The sequence below is a fragment of the Acartia tonsa genome, chromosome 8, assembly GCF_053477335.1.
Source record: "Acartia tonsa isolate MP-2025a chromosome 8, ASM5347733v1, whole genome shotgun sequence".
In the NCBI taxonomy this organism is placed as follows: Eukaryota; Metazoa; Arthropoda; class Copepoda; order Calanoida; family Acartiidae; genus Acartia; species Acartia tonsa.
Genome location: NC_137267.1, coordinates 37,148,298 through 37,161,093, shown reverse-complemented (window position 1 = coordinate 37,161,093; position 12,796 = coordinate 37,148,298). Strand labels below are relative to the sequence as shown.

At 28.6% G+C, this 12,796-nt stretch overlaps 1 long non-coding RNA gene and 1 other non-coding gene across 12 annotated transcripts in view; both read right to left on the bottom strand.

The window, feature by feature from the left end:
• LOC145326856 (uncharacterized) overlaps positions 1-12,796 on the bottom strand; it is a 47,531-nt gene that overhangs the window by 26,987 nt on the left and 7,748 nt on the right. For 5 of the 11 annotated variants that reach the window (XR_013881995.1, XR_013881997.1, XR_013881996.1 and 2 more), the window contains exons 16-19: positions 4,629-4,670; positions 4,204-4,264; positions 3,974-4,031; positions 3,786-3,825 (exon numbers count right to left, since the gene is read on the bottom strand). This is a non-coding gene — a long non-coding RNA (uncharacterized LOC145326856). Of the gene's footprint in view, positions 1-3,718; positions 3,826-3,973; positions 4,032-4,203; positions 4,265-4,398; positions 4,441-4,628; positions 4,671-12,796 lie in introns of those variants that run through there. The other 6 variants (XR_013881999.1, XR_013882004.1, XR_013882005.1 and 3 more) reach the window with 5 other exon arrangements.
• On the bottom strand, positions 12,158-12,244 carry LOC145327329 (small nucleolar RNA snR61/Z1/Z11). The gene has a single exon (XR_013882157.1). It is a non-coding gene; the product is annotated as a small nucleolar RNA snR61/Z1/Z11 (small nucleolar RNA).

Genomic DNA, 12,796 nt, shown 5'->3' with positions numbered 1-12,796 from the left:
TCAACTTATTAAACAAAATATGTATCTTTATGTTACGAACATATCTGAAGAAAAAAATTAAAATCAGACTCCAATTTTTGGTCCTGCATGCCTCCAGGTTCACTCTGGACAGGTGAAAAATTCAAATTTCTTATTAGAATAGTTAGAGGTTAACTTATAAAACAGAAAATGCATCTTTTTGGATGTTATTAACATAACTGAAGAAAAAATTAAAATCGACCTCCAAGATCTGGTTCTGTGGACAGTTAAATTCAAATTTCTTGTTTGAAGAGTTCGAGGTCAACGTATAAAACAAAGTATGCATCTTTTTTGGGTATTTTTTTTACATATTTGAAGAAAAAAAATGACATTTAGCCTCCAGGTTCAGGTGCTGGAGACCCTCAGGTGGACTCTGGGAAGGTAAAATCAAACTTCTGATTTGAACGGTTAATGGAATATTTGTTAAACAAAATGAGCTTATATTTGGATGTTATTTATATATTTTAAGGAAAAAATAAATTAGCCTCCTGGTTTAGGTGCTTCAGGCCTCCAGGTGGACTCAGGACAGGTATAACATCAAAATTTTAAATTTAAGGAGTTAAAGGTTAGTTTATTAAACAACAGAAGCATCTTTTTTAGATAATATTTATGTGTTTTAAAGAAAAAATGACAATCGACCTCCAGGCTAGGTTAAGGTGCTGCAGGCCTCCAGATGGACTCTGGACAGGTAAAATATTATGTTAATGTATAATAATATGTTAATATTATCCAAATAAATGCATATTCTGTTATATAAATTGTCCTCTAACTCTTCATATAAGAAATTTGATTGTTTACCTGTCCAGAGAGAACCTGGAGGCCTGCAAGACCTGAACTTGGAGGCCGATTTATATATTTTCTTCAGATATGTTAATAAGATCAAAAAATACATATTCTGTTTTAAAAGTTGACCTTTAACATAAAATAAAAATTTATATTTTTTACCTATCCAGAGTGAACCTGGAGGCCTGCAGGACTTGACCCTGGAGGCTAATTTTCATTTTTTCTTCAGATGTTAATATCATCCTAAAAGATGCATATTTTGTTTAATATAAGTTGATCTCTAAATCTTTAAACAAAAATTTTAAATTTTTTACCTGTCCAGAAACCACCTTCCAGCCTGCAGCACCTAAACCTGGAAACCTATCCAAAAAATGAATAAATAACAGTGAACAAAAGTAAACTTTTATCCCAACAGCTATAGTCTCAAATTAATACCTAGCTTAATAATCACAGAGTAAGCTAAAATGGCAAAACTTTTCCCTCCCCAGTTAAGTTAATTCTATGAAAAATAACTGATATTTAAAACTTAATCACAAACAATAACATATTTTCAGGATTTTCTCAATTACTGTAGAGCTTTATGCATTTTTGTCATATCACAGTATCTTTTGATAGGTTATTTTAGGTTAGGTTAGGTAAGTGAAAGGTTAATGATTGCCCCTCAGAGATAAAGCCCCCCGCAGGGGCTAGAAATAGAAGAAAACCTACTGTGAAAAAAAGACAAAATAGGCGTTGTCTCAAAATGACAATATTCGTTTTTTTGTTATTTAAATTTAATATCATATAGTATATATAGTAAATTTTGGTCAAATAAAGGTAATATTATATAGTATATATAGTAAATTTTTGTCATATAGTATGATATAGTATCCAAATTCATCCTATATAGTATAAATAGTATATATAGTATGCAGTGGTCGCCCTGGACGTATTTTCGTTAAAAAACGGCTCCGGACTAGAATAGAAAAATACACCATTTAAAAAAATTTCACTTTAGTTTTTTCTTCGAACAAAAACTACACCCTTTTAAAAATTGCCCCTAAAAGGAGGCGTCGCCGCCAGTTCAATATAAAGTCTAAGCCTTTTGAAGATTAGAGCTTATAATAGCCTAAAACTTTGTATTTAGCCAAGTAAAATAAAAAAAATTATGTAGAGACATGAAATTAAAGTTTTAAATTTTAATAGAAGGTACTTATTAGTTATGGGAATTTACAAATAATTAGTTCAATCTTTGTTAAAAGGGTACTAAAGAAAAAAATTGCCATGATAACCAAAAATAGTAGGGTAGTGCGGGGTTATTCCGGTCAATTTTTTGCTTCAACTTAAAAAAAAAAAACATACTTCCCAAAAACTTTAACCGGTTTTTAAGAGTGCACTATTTTAAACATTTTAAACTATGAGTAGAAAGCTGAGGTCATTAGCTTTCTAACGGTACTAGTCGCATGCAGATCAGAAAATTTTTTGACCACATTTTGCCCATTTTAAAAAAGTCGGTAAAATCGCAAAAACAAACATCGATTTTTTTCATGCAAACTTTTAAAAAAAAATCATATTTTTTATTATATGATTAGGTTTTTTTAAGCTTTATACATAAATTAGAGGCCATTTCTGATTCGCAGAAATCATAGAAGAAATGATCTGACAAAAATTTGCTGAAGTATGAAATGAAAGTATAGGCAATAAACTACAACTTTGCTTTTCTGAAGATCTCTCGCTAACGTTTAGAACACCGTTAAAAAACGGTTTTAAAAAAGTTGGTCGAGTGACCGGAATTAGACCCCGCACTACCCTATCACTTTACCTTTTGAATTCTGTCAGGTAATTATTGAAAAAATATCAATATTTTTAAAACCTCTGTTTAATCATTATAAACATATTCCAACACAAAATAAAAAATATGAATTCTTAAACTTTTAGAATCAGAAAAATATAAACAGTAAACAAAATAAAAATGGTTTAACATTTAGTACAGGCATCACTTTACACCCCCCTTCTTACCCCTTCCCATTTTTAATCTCAAACATGACTTTAAGATGGTTGCCTGCATAATATAATATTTTCATATAATTTTGTAGTTTAATTACTATTTTGTAAACTTTTTATTTCAATTTTGCTTAGAATCTATTTGTAATATTTTTCTCATTGTAAAAGTTTAAATAAACACCTATTTCTTAAGCCTACATTATTATATATTTCTCATTTTTATTCTTGCAAGTTAAAAAAAATAGAATTAAAAAAGTAAAATGTCAAAATAAAGATCTTAATTTTATTGTTCATAATAGTAGTTTTAATCTTTTTGTTGCGTTTTGGTATCTTAAAACAGACTTAATTTTTTAAAAACTTAATTACTTAAATAAAGGTCTACAAAAAAAAATTCTTGCTCATTCCAAGACAAGTAACTCAGCCTCCAGCTTGTAAAGGCTTCGACAAATAACATAAGAAATCCTTCCACTTGTTTTCAGCATAATAATAAACACAATATATTATACTAGCAGCAACGCTACTGACAAGAAATGTACAAATATGACCTAGACACATCCCTAAGGCTACGAAGATTCAAGTTCAGGTTTTAATATAATCACAGGCATTTGACTAACAATTTGCAATAGGCAACCTAGACGATTGTGATAAATATTTACCCTAAATCCTAGTCCAGTCAGAATGATTTCTGATTAATTATAAAATAGTTAATCAATTCAAAGAATGGCATATTACATTATTTTGACAACTTATCCTACTAACATATTTACCTAAAGATCTTTGGAATTCTATATATTTCATTGCAAGGTCAAAAACAGACACTTCACTATTCTTTTCAATGATAATCTTTCAAGAAAATTGTAATACTGACAATATCTTGCAAGTACAGCAAATTTTCATGAGATACATATATATAAAAAATAAAATTAATAACAAATATTATTTAGAATATTTATTAAATTTCAATATTTATAACATTCATTGCTATTAAATATATAGCTTACATAGAAGAAAGTTCACAATACACTAATATTCCATCCAATCCTAAAATATTTAACTATTACATAAGAAATATATTGTTTATCAAATTTAAATTAATATTTTTCAGATGTAATTCACATGTATCATTATATTCAGTAATACAAGTTTTAATCATTAATAAGAGAAAGTCAAAGTTTAAGACATATCCTACCTATGAATTACAGATACTACTCAACACAAATAAGATACTACATCACTATCCATTAATCCTGAAACAAAAACAAACAGTTACGACAATGCAAGCAAAAAGTATATTCAATAGTTTAATAAAGAAATCAGTTGGTTGATTCTGCTATTATTATTACAACATAAAATTCAGACGTTTTAAATTCATCACAATAAATAGAGTAACACAAAAGCATCAATATTATATTAGAATACCTTTTAGTCTAAATCTTATATCGATCATTTCCAAAAACCCTTTCAGTAGAACCAGTCTAATCTATAAGAAAGAATTTTAGTAAATAAAAATAATTTAAAAGTATATATTCTAAAATTATCATAAAAAAACAATAATTTTCAGATAGTAGCTTAAATTCAAAATATTTAAAGGAAACAAGTGTTTAAGAAATATACCTTTAGTTTTTCTTACAACACTGAATTAATGTTCTTGACACCCTGAAATAATAAAACTGTAATTGAAGATAAAAACTTAAGCTTATCTAAAAATTAATTTTTATCAGACGTTAAAGGAAAACTTCATGAACACAAAGTTTCAGAGGAAACTACGAAAGATAAAAATTGTTTTCATCAGGAAAGAAACTTTAAAAATAAAAGAAACAAGTAATTCATTAAAATATATATACCTTTGGATTTTCTTGAAACACTGAATTAATGTTCTTGACACCCTGAAAATATAAAACTGTAAATTGAAGCTAAAAACTTAAGCCTATCTAAAGATTTAATTTTTATCAGACGTTTAAGGAAAACTTCATGAACACAAGGTTTCAGAGGAAACTACGAAAGATAAAATTGTTTTCATCAGGAATGTAAATTTAAAAATAAAACCAGAGTATATAAAATATAACCTTACCTTTACAGGAGATTTAACAATTTCTACATCAGAAGCAATATCTAGAAAAAAAAACACTTTTAATTATGTTAACATAAATGTAATAACTATTGAATTAATTTAAAATATCAGAAGGAAGTCAGCATTGTGCTTCATAATTATCAGAATATAATGTAGGTTCTGGGTTTTACATCATTATTAACAGAGTAAGAAAAATTTTTTAACTCTTACCTATGACAAGATGCTCAATCGGAAGTTTTGAATCTACTGACAAGTCTGCAAATTTTACTTTATTTATTTGGTTTTTAAGTTTTAAAAAATATTTAAAAAGTTATTAAACTGTTTTTAACCTATTTTTTTATCATATTTCAAAAATATACTATGACACTAGTAGAATCAGACTGCAGAGCCCAAATTTGAATTAAGTCCCCAATAAACTTTTTTTGGGGGATTTAAAAATCAATTTTATATGTTGCTGTGATCATTTTGATGGAAGCAAAAGCATTTATTAGTTCGGGGTTAAATTGTTTCTTACAGAACAATTTGATGTGATTCAGATTATATCAATACAATAATAAAAACTCTACTCTGTTCGATGCAAATAATTTTTTTCTAAAACAATAATTAATATAGAAGAAATTTAACATTAAAATAAAACATATTATTCTGAAGTCTGAACCAATTAGAAGCCTTGTTTCATTTCAGTTTTTTATAATTCAAAAACGAGTGTTTTCACAAAGTGACTTATTTCCAATGTAGTTAAATAATTTTTATTTAATTAAAATGAAAAGAATGAAAACTATACGCATAAAAGATACATGCTTTTTAAAAATATTTAAAAAAATAAGTTTGAATAATCTTATATTTTATCATATTTGTGGTGCATTATTTGCCAAATGTACCACTTTTCTGCACTACCTCTCCAATTTTGTTAATACTCTATATTTTGGTCCGTTGGGTCATTCAAGGATGCTGGATGGCCAAAAAAAAGTTTCAGAGTCCCTGAATGTCTAGATATCTAGCTATCTATGAAGGTAGGTAACAAAAATGCAAAAAACACCCATTTTTTCACAATTTTAAAAATTAATTTTTTCATCAATCTTACATCCAATCTATACATTTTATACACCAAAATGATCATTTATTCATGTAAAAAGCGCACATAATGCTATTTTGGCCAAAACTCTAATTTTACAGGGTGTCCAACAAAAAGTGTATTTTGGATATCTAGCATAATACCCAAAATACCTGTCCGAAAAAAATCATTTTTTTTGGCTTAAATCCTGTGTTTTATCTGTGTGCATATGTGGTATATAACGGTTCAGACCACCCGGGACTATAAGGTTGTCAAATTTCACTTTGGGACACCCTGTAAATGTGATTTTTGCGTCTGTAGAGCTAAAACTTGGTCCAAATTGGCTATTTTTTTCAAATTACTCTAATATGTGTCTTAGTATGTTTGGCCATAGTGTTTTTTGACCAGATCAATAATTTCATATTTTTTGGACACCCTGTATTTTCAAAAAAAGAGAAAAAATTTTTTTGTTTTTTTTTAAATTTTTTTTCTATTTTTAAGTTACTTAAATCTGTCATATAGATACAGATTTTGACTAATAACAATAATATTTGCCTATTTTACAATTTTTTACACTTTTGGGACACCCTGTGCATGTTTTTGAAAAATTATGGTTTTTGCCCATTTTTGAGGGGAAGGAGTCGAATTAGGGCCATAGACTATTTCTTCATTTTTGTAGAACTTTTCAAGACACATCATTTGTTATTCATGCAAAAATTGCAAAAACCGAACCGTTTTGCCGTTATTCACCACCAAATGCAGAATTTTTTACGCTCTTGCCGTTCCCGAGGTTCTAATGGGCATTTGTGGTAAGAAGACGTTGATTTATCAAGATAACTGTGAAATACTTTTATTTAGGCATTTAAATTTACTAAATTTCATGTGAAGTAAATTTTTTTGTATATCCAACCGATTTTTGTCAAAAGGAATTTCAAATGCACATGATTTATGTTTCTTTTATCACTTATGTTATAGCAATTATTTATGTTATATTCACTTAATTTTCTTGTTTTAACAATTGAAATCCATCTCGACGAAAAACGGTTAGCTGCACAAAAAATTTTACTTAATATGAAATTTAGTAAATGAAATTACCTAAATAAAAGTATTTAAGAGGAATCTTGATAAATCAACGTTTTCTTATCACAAATGCCCATTACAACCTCCGGAACGGCAAAAACGTAAAAAATTCCGCCTTTGGCGGTGAATAACGGCAAAACGGTTCGGTTTTTGCGGTTTTTGCATAAATAACAAATGATGTGTCTTGAAAAGTTCTACAAAAATGAAGAAATAGTCTATGGCCCTAAAACGACTCCTTCCCCCAAAAAATGGGCAAAAACCATAATTTTTCAAAAACATGCACAGGGTGTCCCAAAAGTGTAAAAAATTGTAAAATAGGCAAATATTATTGTTATTAGTCAAAATCTGAATCTATATGACAGTTTTAAGTAACTTAAAAATAGAAAAAAAATTTAAAAAAAAACAAAAAAATTTTTCTCTCTTTTTGAAAATACAGGGTGTCCAAAAAATATGAAATTATTGATCTGGTCAGAAAACACTATGGCCAAACATACTAAGACACATATTAGAGTAATTTGAAAAAAATAGCCAATTTGGACCAAGTTTCAGCTCTACAGACGCAAAAATCACATTTACAGGGTGTCCCAAAGTGAAATTTGACAATTTTATAGTCCCGGGTGGTCCAAACCGTTATATACCACATATGCACACAGATAAAACACAGGATTTAAGCCAAAAAAAATGATTTTTTTTGGACAGGTATTTTGGGTATTATGCTAGATATCCAAAATACACTTTTTGTTGGACACCCTGTAAAATTAGAGTTTTGGCCAAAATAGCATTATGTGCGCTTTTTACATGAATAAATGATCATTTTGGTGTATAAAATGTATAGATTGGATGTAAGATTGATGAAAAAATTAATTTTTAAAATTGTGAAAAAATGGGTGTTTTTTACATTTTTGTTACCTACCTTCATAGATAGCTAGATATCTAGACATCCAGGGACTCTGAAACTTTTTTTTGGCCATCCAGCATCCTTGAATGACCCAACGGACCAAAATATAGAGTATTAACAAAATCGGAGAGGTAGTGCAGAAAAGTGGTACATTTGGCAAATAATGCACCTTGTATATGTGACAAAAAAATTTTTTTTGTATTGCGTAAACATTTGTTGTCATCTTTCACTATTTAACCCTTTACAGCCAATTTTTTGTGTTTTAAATAATTGATGGAAAACAAGCACGATAAAGTTAATTCATTGATATATTGTAAAGAATTAAGTTTTTAATGAATTAGTTTAGATGAAATCAAAAGGCCTAATTTTACTCTATACCAGAATACTATATATATGAAGCAAAACACTCTAAAAGCTACGAATTTTACCCAAATAAAAAAAGACCTTTTGCTCTGATCAAAAAAGACCACAGCAACAGTAAAATTAATTTTTAAATCCCCTCAAAAAAGTTTATTGGGGACTTAATTCAAATTTAGGCTCTGCAGTTTAATTCTACTGGTGTCATAGTATATTTTTGATATATGTTTTAAAAATAGGTTAAAAACAGTTTAAAATCAGAAGGAAGGCAGCAAAAGTTATGCTTCATAATTATCAGACGTTAATTCCATTACATTTTATCATCATTATTAGCATTAACAATACTAATGAATAATAAAATGTACCTTTTGCATGTTATTATGTCTTCAAGTGATTAACGTAGAAGACTCATCTGTATCAAAGTCCTTCAATTAAAATTTATATTTATATTAATAAAGTTTTCATTACAGCATACAATGTACTGATAATACATTTCAGTTATAGGTGTGAATATCTTCATACATCAGTAAAGAGTAGCGAATAATACAAGAATCATCATTAGTAACACAGCATTTAATTAAAAGTATAAAAGAATAAATTTAAGATAAAAGATAAGATAATCATTTAAAGGAAAAATCTTAGTTTAGTTAACCCATTATCCCTTTAATCCATTTACTAAAAATAAATATTAACCTTAATAATTTTTTCTTTCATTAATATCACATAATTTATTGTCCATCAACCTACAAAAACAAACAATTAGCTTTAAAGATAGAAAAGCAAATGGAAGTATTTGAGATTATTTCAGCGATCTTGGTGGGGTAGTAATCATTCAACAGTAAGTAGTAGCGAATAATTTGTCATCATAAGCAGGGTTTCGGATCCGGATCCGCAAGGATCCGCATATTTTGAGTCCAAGGATCCGGATCCAGATCCGCAAAAAAAATGCGGATCCGGATCCGGATCCTTAGACTCCAAAAAATGCGGAAAAAATGGAAAAATCTACCTAAATTTATATAAAATCTCAGACATTCTCTTGATGAGAGCCAATCTTTAAGGTTTAGGTTCAGACTTGAAAATTAAAAGTATTTTTGACTTCGAATTGAAGAATAAATTTTTTTGAAAAATTTGGTGATTTTATTTTTATTGTCAAAGATCCGGATCCGGATCCAGTAGGATCCGGATCCGGATCCGCACTGACCAAATTTTGAGGATCCGGATCCGGATCCGCATAAAATCAATGCGGATCCGAAACCCTGATCATAAGTAAATATAATATCAAACATTGCTTAATATTTAAGAAAAAGTACCTCGTGATTAAGTAAGCTTCATTATAAGAAAATCTTCAAATCTAAATAAATTAATACATTAGGAAACATGTTATATTAACTTATAAATTTACTTTGATCTATTATTATCAGTTGCGAACTTGTCTTCATTAAATTATCAGACAGTCAAGGGATTATTCATCATTAATATAAAAGAAATATACAGGGGGTGTGTTATATTCTGAATTAATTCCCAATCCCCTGTTCAAGAATAAAAGAGAGGGGGGTTGGATAGAAATTATGTACGAGGGGGAGAATGATAATAAAAAAACATTTTGTTTCTTATGCAGAATTAACACCAGAAATATATGAAAAGAATATTTATTTCATTGTATGTAAAATACCTTTCTCAATGATGGATAAAGCCTCATTTTGTAGGTAGTTAGGTAGGCATGCAATCCACAAATACTAACAGTAAATCCAATTAATACTCAAAATAACACTACTAATCAGGGTTTCGGATCCGCATTGATTTTTGGCGGATCCGGATCCTCAATATTTGGTCAGTGCGGATCCGGATCCGGATCCTACCGGATCCTGTTCCGGATCCTTGACAATAAAAATAAAATCACCAAACTTTTCAAAAATATTTATTCTTTAATTCGAAGTCAAAAATACTTTTAATTTTCAAGTCTGACCCTAAACCTTAAAGATTGGCTCTCATCAAGAGAATGTCTGAGATTTTATATAAATTTAGGTAGATTTTTCTATTTTTTCCGCATTTTTTTGAGTCCAAGGATCCGGATCCGGATCCGGATCCGCAGTTTTTTGCGGATCCGGATCCTTGGGCTCAAAAATATGCGGATCCTTGCGGATCCGGATCCGGATCCGAAACCCTGCTACTAATTATGAGTAACCTTTATAAATAAAAACATTTGTACATTTCTTTCCTTTAGTTAACAATTTAAAACTTGACAATTAAAGTTGCTAACATAACCAATTTTATTAGACACTAAATTTATTAATTTAAAAAGTATGAAATGCATGAATTTCACTTACTAGTAAGCATGAAAATCTGGTGTAACGTCCAGGGAAAAAAAATTCAATGTCATATTCCAGTTAAAAAATGAGAATGAATCACAGGTCTAGTTTGTGGAACAACTTTCTTTGAACAGAGAATAAATGTCAGTTCAGGAAACTCGTGTTCTAGTATTTATATTCTCTGAGCATTTCGATATTTTAAAGCTATTCAAATGGCGCTTTAAAGGGATACCATACTCAAATTAAAACTTCAAATTCAATATTTGCAAATGTAACAAAACGACTGACCAATATAGAATAAAATCTAAATTGGCTAATTAGTAAAGTAATATAATATAAGCAGTATACAAGGAAGAATTGTGCCTGTATTAAGAAACTGGACAATTGGCAAAACTGCTAGAACTAAAATAATAAATATATTTTGTATGATTACCTTTACATCCAGTTAGAGAAAAGAGAATCAAAACAATAGATGCAGCATTTAAAAGGCCTGAAAATAAAAGTTAATATCAATAAAGCCGAAGTAAATAAAATAAATATAAGCTAGGTGTTATAAATAAAATTTGTTACAGGTTTATAGCACCAATATAAAATAAAAGATCTATATTGACTAATTAACAAGTATTATAATATAAGCAGAATATTGAAGAATTGTTCCTGTATGAAATACTGGACAACTGGGTAGACTGCTAATACACAACTTTAACGAGTCAATGACAATGAATTTTTACCTCATAAACTTGCTTTCAGAAGGGAGAAAAGTTAAAGCTTCTTTCAGTCCTAAAAAAAAATACAGAGATATATAAATTTCCTCCTATCTTAAGTACAAAACTTGCAAAAATCTTAATAGTCAGTTAAACATATTAAAATAATCATGTAGATCATAAAAAGAGCAATAAAGCAATCATCATAAGATTAAAGTGAGTATAAATAGCAAAAAAAAAATATATAAAAATTTACCTTTCTAAAGCAAGATAAAAGTAATAATATCCAAATTATAAAAAGCATTTAATAAAAATCTGCATTACCTGATAAAAGTAATAGATTAAACGCATTAGGAGCAAAAACCATCTGAAATTAATAAAAGCTTCAGAATAGAATATAATCCCCAATACCCTATTTAAGAATATAACTACTAATATCAGTATTTTGTCCAATTAATATCAAATTACTTCATAGAGTCGAGTATATATTATGCATCATTTGATCACACAAGTTATTAGTTCTTTAAAGTTAAAAAATGTTAAGTTTGTTTGTTTTTACCTGAAATTAAATCTTTTATTTTGAAGAATGCTGGTTCTGAAGTAATCCACCTAAAAATATACTTATTATATTCACAGTTTGAAATTTAATAAAATTCAAATAAATATTTTTTTTATCAGTTCTCCAAGGTTAATCTTCATTCCAATGTCAGGAAATTGCAGCATGTTTTCTCATATTAATACAGAGACAAGGGGTGTTTATTCAGAAATTGTAAATTCTTACCTTTATTATATTAACAAAAAGCAGACTTCTTTACTGTCTCAATACCTAAAGATATTACATTTTACATTTTATATTTTCTTTATCATTTAAGATTTATTTTTTTAAAAAAACTATTACTAGTATCAGAGCGCTATGGGATGATTTGGTATTTTTGTTCATCACTGCAATTCAGAAGCAGAACTGGTTAATTTATATCATCATGTTAAATTTTAAATTAAAGATAAATAATAGTTTATTACCTTTAGACTGTTCAGTTGTTGTAAAGTTTAACTTAAGAGAATCCATAATAAACATTAGTTTGGCATTTTATTAACAAACCATCAAAAAAACCTAAAAAATAAAATTACATTTATATTATATACATTTACAGTTTAAAAAGGGGGGGGGGGGGGGGGCAAAAGTGACACTTTTTGAAACCAAAACTAAAAATCAAAGGAACTCAACTAAAAAAAAGTTACAGGTCTGACATTTTGCATGGCAGTTGCTTTATAGCGTTACAATATGGAACTGTGAAGAAACGGCGGTGCAACCGCCGTTTACCGCCGAGAAAAGGCAAAAAAAATTTGGCGGGAAACGGCAGTTTATGGCGGTTGCGCTGCCATTTCTTCACAGTTCCATATTGTACCCCTATAAAGCAACTGCCATGCAAAATCTCAAACCTGTAACTCTTTTTTTAGTTGAGTTCCTTTGTTGACTTTTAGTTTTGGTTACAAAAAGTGTCACTTTAATAAAATTCTAATTAATATTTTTATTCAGTT